The 12,649-nt window shown below is 32.3% G+C and overlaps 1 long non-coding RNA gene and 1 pseudogene across 3 annotated transcripts in view; one reads left to right on the forward strand and one right to left on the reverse strand.

Annotated features, from left to right (window-relative positions):
- LOC145297536 (uncharacterized) overlaps window positions 1-12,649 on the forward strand; it is a 176,097-nt gene that overhangs the window by 106,171 nt on the left and 57,277 nt on the right. The window lies entirely within an intron of this gene.
- On the reverse strand, window positions 10,597-10,715 carry LOC145301545 (5S ribosomal RNA; annotated as a pseudogene).

Genomic DNA, 12,649 nt, shown 5'->3' on the forward strand with positions numbered 1-12,649 from the left:
TGAATTTTCCGAACTCAATATTTTTCAATTTTTAAACTTTAAAAATCTATCAAAATTTTTCTATTGATTCTATTTTTACGATATTTTCAGGGTCAATCTGAAATTTTATGTTCTTTCCAATAAACCGAATATAATATTTTAGACAAACGTTTTTTTTTTAATTCACGCCCCCCCCCCAAGTGTCACCCATTTTGAAATGTCTATTAAAAAGTAAATAATTAATTTATGTCGCACAAATTGAAGAGAAAGGGTCAATAAATAATATATTCAAATTTAAAACAAAAAAAAATCGCTTTTTTAGAAATTTACCTGTAAAGTCCGAAGTTTAAAACCTTATTTTATAAGAGCACATTGTTTTTTTTTTGTCTTTTTTTTGTCTTTTTTTTTTTAATGAAACCTTGGTCCTTGCTCCTTTAATTGAAAAAATAATTAGGGCTTGAATTACATTTTTCGAGGAGTTATAAGCTTGAAAAGACAGGGGGTCGAATAATTCACGCCTCTCATTTTGAAATGTCTATTAAAAAGTAAATAATTAATTATATCGGGGAGGTTTATATATCACAAATTGAAGAGAAAAGGTCAATAAATAATATATTCAAATTTAAAACAAAACAAAAAATCGCTTTTTTAGAAATTTACCTGTAAAGTCCGAAGTTTAAAACCTTTTTTTTTTTTTAAAAAACACATTGTTTTTTTTGTTTGTTTTTTTTAATAAAACCTTGGTCCTTGCTCCTTTAATTGAAAAAAAAATTAGGGCTTGAATTACATTTTTCGAGGAGTTATAAGCTTGGAAAGATGGGGTCGAATTATTCACTATTTTCACGAAATTTCTGACACTGCTAGCTAATCAGTAATAGTAATAAAAAACTTCGCACAATTGTAATCGCTATAATGCGTAAAAATACTATTTGAAGACAATAGTCTTCTCTCATATAATTGCAGCTAATTTCCTTAATTGTTCAATAGGATTCGAACCCGTTGATTCAAGATAAAATTTTCTTCCCATTCGTGCGTGCCTGTTTAGTGGAATGGATAGCTTCGCCGACTATATATATATATATATATATATATATATATATATATATATATATATATATATATATATATATATATATATATATATATATATTAATGAAAACAAATTTCATTATTTCAGCTGTTTTGAAGGCTTTCCAATCGGATTATATGCATCGTCACGCTGGACTTATTCTGGAATTCATTCTCTCTAAAGAACTATTTTGTATTTCAGATCAACTTGAGAGGATTTTCATGCAAGCCGAAATGTTATACGCGGTTTGTTTTCATATATATATTTTTACATATCCAATATTTTTTAACTTTTTTATTTTGCAATTTATAACTACCATAAATTGCGGTTTCACTTAATGCCTTAACTAGCAAATTCTAGCATTGCTACAATTATAATTTGCTGATTTCTTTATGTCCTCTGCGAGAAGAATAACAGGAATAACATTCTTTGAAACTCCGCGGAATAAGGATTTTGTAAATTGTTTTTTGAAGTATTCAGTCAAACAATAAATTTTGATTATAAAGTTCAACTTACAGTTTTACTTTTCTTTCTCTTATATATATATATATATATATATATATATATATATATATATATATATATATATATATATATAACGACGCTTGTCTCGAACACCCTACCCTGCGATAAAACAAAACTAAAGAAGATTTTTTACTTTAAGAGGAAGTGAAGCTCTGCTAGTTTCTTTTTAATTTAATATTTTTTAATATTAATTTCGGGCACCGTGTTAAATGAATTATAGATGCTGCGGATAAACAAAAAATAAATCATCGAGGATTATGATTCCACCGAGTGCCATGCAACAATAAGTTCCAAGCGCTCGTGCTATGTGCGCATTGTAGTGGTAATCAAGTCTCATAAGATCCCTTTTTCCACCACAAATAAAACAAAATAAAACATGTGAAACCAACGGTGTTCACACACACACACACACACACACACACACACACACACACACACACACACACACACACACACACACACACACACACAAAAATAACAAGTAACACACGAATCGTTTTTCAGTCTCCAAAAGGTGTCTGGATAGACAGTTCTTGCAAATGTGAAAGTTATTGAGACTGTTCGGTGTTTTGACAAGAAAAAAAAGCAGAGAGTGTCCTTTGTTTTCTCAGCGAGAAAACAGGCTTAATTTTTGTGTGTGCTAGGAAAAATAAAGAAGAAAGTAAATGTCTGCATTATTCGCCGTGTGTGTGCGTGCGTGTGGGCAAGCGCTTCTCTGTGTCTATGCGTGCATGTGGATAATCGTGTTTTGTCATGCTGGCGGAAAAATACGTAACAACGGAGTCGTTGACATGAATAGAGAAGTGAGCGAAGAGCGGTGAGCGAAGAGTGAGGAATGCAGAGTGCGGAGCGCCGAGTGAGAATGAGTGAATTCGTTTAAGTATTTGTCGACCGGCTCCCAGGCGATGTGAGAAAAAAGGTTTTGAAAATTAAATCTGTTTTTGAGCGTTGGTCGGTTGAGAAGTGCACTCTTTTGTCGCATAGCATGCTTTCAACTACGTCCGCCGAACAAAACGCATTTAAAGTTTTGTTTCTCGCAGAATTTGCGTGGGCGTTTTTTTTATATTTACGCCTATGAAATTTATCTTTTTTTTTTGTTTGCGCGCGTAATTGGGTTTTAATTTATTTATTTGTTATTTTTAGAACCAGAAATGAATGCATTTTTACGTGTGTTTAACCGCACAGAATCAACTATTACGCAGACCTAGTATATAATTTAATACAATATAAGAGACATAACATTCATATATTAGAAATGGCTGATTCTAAATCGTATTTACAAATCTAATTATGTGTGCATCTTTTCAGACATTTGTTAAGTAACTGCAATTTAAACATTCAAGGGGGATAACTCTTATATATTTTCTAAAAAGAATTTGAGTTATCGAGCGATCTGTTGTCTTAATTTAGCGTGGGTAAATCTTGAAAATTAGATTTTAATTAGTAATATCTTTCTTCTTTTTGTCTTATGCTAGTAACTAAGATAAATATATAAAATATTAATATGAAAATTAAAGCTAGCGTCTCTTTAATGGCAAGTAACAATATTAATTTACGAGAATGAAAACGCGTTTTAAAAGGAATTAATTTGTTTTATAGGTAGTTTTAGTTTCATAAATTATGTTTTAAGAACTTACGATTGGATAATGAATCTAATTAAATTTTAGGCTGAATTTTATTATAAATATTCAAAAATAGTATCTCGTATGTGTTTATTTGACTTTTCATTTTTTTAATTAAAACCTAAATACGAAATCTTAGAAATGTGGATATAACATTTCCCAAAATCAAACATGGCGGCTTAAAACGTCTTCCCCACGTGTGCTTTGAATTCATTTTTTTTCCGGGTGGATGCCTATTAACATTATAATAAGTGTTTTTTTTTCTTTTTGGTTACCAAATCCTTTTTCATTTCCAAAGATGTAGTAGTAAATAGTGATATTTACATCTAAAAGCAAAAATAAGTTTAAGGCTAAAGACTTCTACCCAGTCATGGCTGACAGAGTGAGGGCGTGTTATCCCTGCGGGTTGAATGAATGTTTCGATTCGAAATTCCGTGCAGATTCCTGAGAAAAATTCCCGTGTTCGACAAAATACACCGATAGAAGGTCAGAGGTTACATCGACAGAAACGTTGCGAAAATAACATTCAAGATGAGAACAATAGTCCAAAGTATCCAAATAATACGAACAATCAATCTTCATCACAAAAATTCATAACTGTAATTTCATTTTAATAAAGTCATTTTTAAAACGAATTTGAGTTTTTCTGATGCCCCCCCCTCGCCAAGTTAATAATGATTTTCTAAAATCTCGTAAGTTTGAATTATTTGTTGTTCCTTTTGACTGTTTTCAAGATAGTGTCGCAATATAGTCGTGTTTGTTTAGCCACAAATTGATTTTCTTATTTAAAAATAAAACTATTCTTCAATGTAAATGATTTTTGTATACGATTTTTTGTCTTTCTGTCGCGGTTACATGCATCATACAGATTTTTCTTGGTTTTTTATTTTTTTATAGAGAAATCCCGGACAATCACCCCCCCCAAAAAAAAACAAACATATAGTGTCTTCATCTCCACAAGAACCCGCAATTGCCCTCTCTTATATGGTTTAAATAGCAATGTGTCCAATTGATCATATATAAAAGTTGTTCAAAATAGATATACAATGTTATAAATCAAATGATATCCATTAAAAATAAAACAATGCAGATAATCAGACATGAATTTCGATTTGTGATCCCTCATTCATAACTTCCTTCGCTAATTTAACTGCATATTTATTAATTGTTAGCGTTGTCCTTGGCACTTTTAAAAAAACTTTTTTTATTATTATTATTATTATTATTATTATTATTATTATTATTATTATTATTATTATTATTATTATTATAATAATTATAATTATAATAATAATAATAATAATAATAATAATAATAATAATAATAATAATAATAATATGTATTATGAGTAAATTACAGTACATGTAACCAAGGGCATCACTACAAATCTATCTCGAACACATTGCATAGCTAAAAAGGCTTGCTGTTGATAACAAAGGAACTAAATAGTAAGTGATCAATGAATATTTAATTAGATATTAATATCGATCTGATGCACGTCGATGGAATTACATTTATATCGAACGATCTATATATCTACAGCTATTGATCTCTATCGCTCCCCGCTTCCCACACACAAACACACATATGCATGAGTGTCTATGCATATGCAAAAGAGTTACCTAGGATTATATGTGTGATTTTCAAAGTCGCACCCACATAGCATTTAAACTGACAAATCAAACTTTGATTCTGACTAGCCAATTCTCATTTGCTATTTTATACCACGTATTGGACATACTTTTTCCGTGCTTTTTTTGAAATTACATTAGAAAAATGCAAGCATGAAAAGTAATATGGTTACGCTTAAACATGGAAAAGTAAAGGACTAGTTGTCAAAACTGGAAAAGAAAACGACAAGATATTCTAGTAAAAAAATTAATAAATTTATAACTTAAAATATTGTAGCATTAAGAATTGATTATAAAATGTTTAATGGAACTTTAAAAAAATCTTAATGCTGCAATATTTTACGTTATAAATTTATTATATTTTTTACTAGAATATCTTGTCCTTTTCTTTTCCATGTTTAAGCTTAACCATATTACTTTTCATGCTCGCATTTTTCTATTGTAATCCATGATTTTTCCAGGCTTCCAATAAATTCACTTGTTCTTTGTTTAATTTCAGTCTTACTTTTTTGCTCTCATAAACATAACATACAGATATGTAATAACAATGTACGACACTCGTCTGCTTTCATTTTCTCTGTTTCACTTGTTACTCCTCTTTTCGCGAGGGCGGTGAATTAGTAGCAATACTAGTCGCTGAAGCGATGTGGTTGCTATGGAAATCAGTCATAAAAAACGTCGCTCACCTCCTTACGAATTTTTACGATTTCGAACACCAGTAAATTCATTATAACTTTTGTTTTACTGAACGAAAATTGAAAAGTATTTTTAACAATATAGCTGAGAAGGTGATCTATGAGCTGTAATAATTGTTTGAAATTTGGTCGAAAAATGAGTGACGGTAAAGCTTTAAAGCAGTTCTAAATGACTAAAACTGCCACTTAGCCATATATTCAAACACGTGTTTGCATGATAAATAAATTTCTCAAATAATAATTAACTATAATTTAATGATAATAAATAAGACAACACAGTGGTATATTTACAAGAGTGTGCATTTACAGAAGTACATAATAACATGTTACAGCGATTTCTCCAAGACTTGTTGCAGTTTCCTTTATAATAGAGTAAGGAAAGTCCATTTAGTCAAGCATAGAGAAGATCAACATCATACCACAACAAGAAATTAGACACACATTAAGCAATTAATTTTCATCTCTCTCTCTCTCTCTCTCTCTCTCTCTCTCTCTCTCTCTCTCTCTCTCTATATATATATATATATATATATATATATATATATATATATATATATATATGTATATATATATTATTATTATTATTATTATTATTATTATTATTATTATTATTATTATTAGCTGGACCGGTGGAAATTCCACAGTGGACTCTTTCATCCCTATATATATAAAATGAACTCATTTCCCACCTCAGATTTTGACCTTAATAGAAAACAAACTGCAGCACAATATCTGAGATGTGTTATAGGCCTATTACCTCTCCACTTCCTCGGTAATCGTAGATTCCTATAATTTTTCTGCCGAGAGTTCACTGCTAAAATCGGTTACAATCAATGGAAGTAGTAAATTCTTTTCTCTCTAATAAATTCCTCCTTCCCCGCCACCACTTACACCGTTGCGGGATCGTTCACAATGGAAAGTTACGAAGGAACACCAGTTTGGGTTTTCTTTACTTCGTAGTTGCTTAAAAAACCTGGAATGGAATTTAAACGTTGCTTTTCGTTCTATGCTTTCTACTGGGTGAAATGCATCTTAACCGAATCGAAGGATTATTTATACCATTTTTTTCGCTTTATTTCGTTTTGTAGTTGCTTAAAAACTGTGGAATGGAATTTTAACGTTGCTTTTCCTTCCATGCTTTCTACTGGGTGAAACGCACTATGGACTTTACCGAATCTAAGGGTTATTTATGCCATTTTATTTTTCGCTTTTCCCTGCGTTTCTTTGTTTTCGTTTTTCCGAACACGTTCATCATTTTTCCCCCTGATTTTTGCTTTTGGTTTTTCGATTTCTTTCTTAAAGAAGTTTTACGTTTGTTTGCTGTTTAAAAAAAAATTTTTTTTTTGGTTTCGCCGATTTTTTAAAGAAGTTTATCATTGTTTTTTTTTTTCATATTTAATGCGAGACAATGACAAAATTCTCGCATAAACCTGCAGAATCCTAGAGTGGATGAAACGCGGAATATTCAGTGTAGCTTAATCGCCATATATATTTTATAACTTACTATATATATATATATATATATATATATATATATATATATATATATATATATATATATATATAAGGTCTGTTGTTGTTGTTTTACCAATTCTGTTGTATTTAATTGTTTCATTGTGAGATTTACCTGCTCTTTGTTTATTTCTGTCGACCCCATTTTTTCGGGACGTATTTCTTTGTTATTTATTATTATTATTATTATTATTATTATTATTATTATTATTATTATTATTATTATTATTATTTATTAAATATTTAAATATTTTTTAATTAAATATTTATCAAATATTTTTACATGCATAAAAGTTATCCATGTACATGTGCTTTCGGGGTGTCATCCGTCGGCAGCATGATTAAACTTTTGACAATGATCAAACTCAGCAGTCTGACGTTTTACCTCTGAGCTACGGCATCCTGCCAAATTTTATGTACGGTTTTAATTCGACAGGATGTCGTAGCTCAGTGGTAACACACACAATATATATATATATATATATATATATATATATATATATATATATATATATATAGAGAGAGAGAGAGAGAGAGAGAGAGAGAGAGACAGAGACAGAGACAGTGACAGAGACAGAGAGACAGAGGGAGACAGAGAGTGAGAGAGAATTTCATGAATTAGTATAAGTGCATTTACGTGTTCCAAGAAATCAAGACTAAAAACAACCAGTGATAGTGTACAATCGTTTCAGAGATGATAGCGTGTTTATTTAGAAACAATTTCCTCATCAGCACAATGGTCTTCAGCAACGAAACTACGGGTAACTGGAGAAACAATAAGAGATGATTGACAATAATTTAAAATATCAAATTTATGTGTGGGTTAGGAATTTAAAAAAAAAGTGGGAGCAAGTTTACTTGAATCGCGACAATAAATGTAATGCATAAATCGACAAAGTAGAAATATAAGTAAAAATAAAGCTTTTGTCCATTGTAAGAAGTTTTTATTTAAGGTCCAATATGGATCGGAAAATTAGGCTGTGTCCATGTTATAATTGTAGAATTCTTTCAAAATTGTTTGGCTGCCTATTGAAAATTAGTTCTAACTATAACAAATATCAATATACTAACACACAAAAACATAGACTTCTATGAAATCCATCATGGATCATTTCTGCAGTCCTATCAATATAAACATTTCTTTCGTTTTTTGGTTTGGTTGGTTTGGTTGGTTTTTGTTTTACGGCATATCAACCCTTTTCGGGTTATTTAATGCCGAATCCAAAGATTTTGAAGACAATTTTTTTTAATAGAATATATTTGTTGTTTTCACATCGGCTTCTATTTAACCCATAGTTGGGACCCTAACAGGTACTACCACTCCGGGTCAGAGTGGACCTGGGAGCAATGGTAATTAAAGGGTGGCTCCACACTCCCCAAAGCCCACAAGCTGGGGCCTCACCACTGGATATAGTTTAAGGTTATATCCAGGACCTTTTCGTCTTTTGGAGAGCAGCCCCTCTGAGATGATTTGGTGACACCTAAACTAATCAGACTTTTGACATAGTAATTACAACCGAACCACTGAGGGACTACCTCCAGACCCTTAAGGAATTGCAGATAGTCAACGTAGAACTTTCTGGCGCTAAGGAAAAAAGAGATCCCCTTTCCTGCCCACTGGACAGACAAGCGATGCTATCATCTCCTGGAAGATAAAATACTTTTTTAAACTGTCTAAACTTTCAGCAACTTACATTCAACAGTCTCTTAAATAAAATGCATATAGTGGAAAAATTTCCATTGAAAATGTGTATAAGAAAGTCTGCAATGGTGTTTGTTATGAAATTGAGTTCATAAGAATATGTTCAACAAAGTTTATTAAAAGGATTTGTGTTCATTGAGAATGACGATGTAGATAGAAGTGTTTGATACGCAATTGTGGGTTTGTATATGAGCGGATATGGAGGCAAAGTATCCATTAAGAATGGGCACTGTTTTACAATTTGTGATTGTTCTGAGGGAGACAACTTTCTTTTACTAAGAGATTCGTTCATTTTATCATCTCATAATTTAGGACGCTAATAATGCTGTCAGTAAGTTTTCACGAGCGGTTTACAAAAACATACTTTTATGTTTTTCGTTCTTTCTTTTGTTTTTTTGTTTTTTTTGGATGGGGTATTCAATTATAGAACTTGTATAATTTTTAACAGGTGCTTCTGCAGTTTAATTAACCGTTTTTCCGTAAGTAACGCACCGACATTAATCGAGCAGAAGAACCATTTAATATTTCACAAAAATTATAAAAGTATATTTAAAAATGTTTTGTTATATAATTTCGATTTTTCTCAATTTTTCATTTACAAACTCTGTTTAGGTTTTTTAGTAACTGGTAACCCTTCTATTCTCCCAATGCTTTATTTATTTCCATTTTCATGTGCATGTTCCGTATATATCCTTCATTTTATTCCTTTGTTATAACAAATTTTATATCCTAATTTATATTAAATATTAGTGTGGTTCTTGGTTAAATAAGCCGGGAATTATCTCCCGCGACCCATATTTAACAAAGTATGGGCCATTTTTGAAATGTCTCTCTCTCTCCCTCTCTCTCTCTCTCTCTCTCTCTCTCTCTCTCTCTCTCTCTCTCTCTCTCTCTGTTGATTGAAAAAATGTTGTAACGTCCTGTGCAGTTCTATGGAGTCTACTCTCCCAGACTTTGCCCCTCGTCTTTCGCTTGAAGTAAGTTTATTGCTTACTGTCTAAGGCACAGCTACTGGGGATTGCCGACGAGGCTACCTAGACAATTTTTAAATGGTCAGTGTGCTCCCCCTTTTGAGGAAATGACTTGACTTTCTCCGCCTTCTTGGCTTTGTGTCAAATCTTTCTACAGTGGGAAAGTAAATAACAGTTTTTGGCAAAACCAAAAGATGCTATTATCATCTCAAATAGCCCCAAACTAAGGCCAGGGACCACGCACGAGGAAAAAAATATATACAAGAGAAAAATAACCCCCCCCCCACAAAAACAGGAACACTTCTATGTTTCGAACATTTTTATATAAGTATTGATTATTTTGATTATTCAGACTAATATTCTTATGATAGTTTTATTTTACAACGATTCGGCTGATATAACCCCCGGCCTTCTTCATGTGCACCTTTTCAAGAACAATCTACCTTTGTGGATTAAAAAAGGGTTTAGTTCAAAATTCCGTATAAATTCATGACTACAAGGTTTTCACAAATATACACATGGAGAAGGATAAGGGTTGCGGTCAGGGTCATGAAGAAGTTCGGAACATCGTAAGTATAACAATATGAAAGTTAATCAGGAGAAAGTTTTGCGTAGAAGAAGAAGATGAAAAAGACATAGGAGAAGATAATTAATAGCCCAGTAAGCATCCATAAGAGATTCTATGATGTAAATTTGAAAATCGATGTCGTATGACTGTGTGTGTAGTCAGCACCAACCCTACTCAGGGTTTAACCGACTTCCTCCGAAGGAGGAAGTTTCTGTGGAGTATGAAATTCACAAGCGGTCCCCAGTCGCATGTACATCCCCATTAGGGGAGATGACGACGTTAGGCTTTTGCAACGTTTTGCAAGGAGGTGCCGACGTCCTCCTACATACAGCACCTGAATTGCCCAAATTGATCACCCATTTTAGTAATGACCAGGCTCAACGTTGCTTAACTGCGGTGATCTGACGGGAACCGGTGTGTCAACGTGATTATGCCGTATATGACTGTTTGAGTGATGCTATATTGTTTTGTTTTTAATCGTTCGAAAAATACCGGAAACCAATATTCCTTTAATCCGAGAAACGCAAGCGGGCAGTCAATGGGATTTAAGAGACTTTTTCAAGGGAGTCTTCATTATTTCACAAACTGAAAAAGAAAAAAATTAATGTCAAATGTATCTATCAATAACACGAATATGGACGGTGAAGTATTAAAATTTGTGGACAAATTAGAGAACTGCTCGGTTACGAATGGAAGAGTGAGATTAGAAAATAATTAGTGAGAAAAAGTTCCACTACTTCCTGTAACTAAGACATCGTTTGGGTTGTGACGCTCTGGGAATTAATATAAGATATTATAACGGATGAATGCGAATGCAAATATGTGCAAAACCTGCATAAGATAGTGGCTAGTAGTTTATTTAGTTTGATCATAATCAATTTATTATATGGATATGTCTACGGCTTCACATTATATGTATATGTCTACAATATGTACAACAGTATTATATGTATATGTCTACAATGCATTTTTCCCTCCGGAAAAAATGCGCCTATTTTATTTATTTATGTATATACAGGGTGAGTCACATGAAACAGATGTTTTTAAGGAAAACAAAACTCTGCAAATATTTCAACAAAAATTTTATAATGTACATAAAAACATTTACTAAACTATGCCATTATGGAATTTTTAGAAGCAAAAAAATGATGTCTGACAAATGATGGTCATTTTCACGAGTACAAATTTGAAGCCGCTTTCTAAAGTTAGCCTCCACTTTCACTAAAGTTTCTTCACCAATTTTTTTTTTTTTGGGGGGGGGACATTTTCACGTATTGCAGTCTTCAATTCTCCAAGTGTGCGAGGTTTTCCAGCATAGATGCGTGATTTCAAAAATCCTTACAGATAAAAATCGCACATGGAAAGATCGGGTGAGCGCGGAGGCCACAGGAGATTTCCAAAGCGTGAAAGGACATGATTAGGGAATGCAGCTTGAACAGCAGTCATGGACGCTCTCGCTGTACAAACTAAACGGTATCTTAAGTAGGTTTAAAGACTACCCTCCTCACTCGCTATCCCTTACTCAATGAGGGAAAGGGGCGTTCTAAAAACATCCGTTTCCCGTGAATCATCCTGTATATATAGAGAGGAAACAGAAGAGATAAAGATAGGGAAGAGGTATGCCTGATGTAAATAATTGGTGCAAGACTAAAGATAAATAAAAGTGTTCATATTATGTCACATGAAAAATAACCCACGCTTCAGTTAGTGGTGGGAGTTATTTCCCTTGTGGCATAACACAGATGTGTTAAAGAAACAAAAAGTTGAAAAAAAAAAAATAAAAATAAAAAGGAGGAAAAAAAAGGAAAAAAAATAATTATGAAGTGAAATATTTAATATCCCATTCATTAATAATTGCACATGTGTTTGGAATATTTTATTCTCGCATATGTTGTTACAATGTCCGATGTGTTTTATTGTAAATAAGAATAAAAAGAACAATCGTTAAAAATACATTTAACATTTATTAAGTTAAGTAAACAGCACGATGTCAACGTAACATGTATGACGTGCATTAGTGTTAATACAAGATGAGCTGTTCGTTTTTATTTACGATCTCCTATTCTATTTAAGTAATTACGTGCAAGTACTGTGAACTGATAGTTTCGTTCTATTCTTCTTTTATTATTGCATTTTCACTCCAAACAAGGCACAGAGCCACTTTGATGTAGGGAGCAACTATCTGGGACATAATTTGCAGGGATACTTTGTGATGAGCTGAGCAGAAAGATGTCTGTTCACATTACCCTCGTACTTCTGCATGTCAATAGAGTCAAGGAAACAGAAACCCGAAAAGGGAATTTCAAAATCTAGCACTTCTAGGGAAGAAATTATTAGAGTAGAAGACTTTTTGGTATTTGGGGATGGGATTTTGC

This window comes from Euprymna scolopes, chromosome 18 (genome assembly GCF_053919585.1).
Source record: "Euprymna scolopes isolate OS-2025 chromosome 18, ASM5391958v1, whole genome shotgun sequence".
Classification (NCBI taxonomy): Eukaryota; Metazoa; Mollusca; class Cephalopoda; order Sepiida; family Sepiolidae; genus Euprymna; species Euprymna scolopes.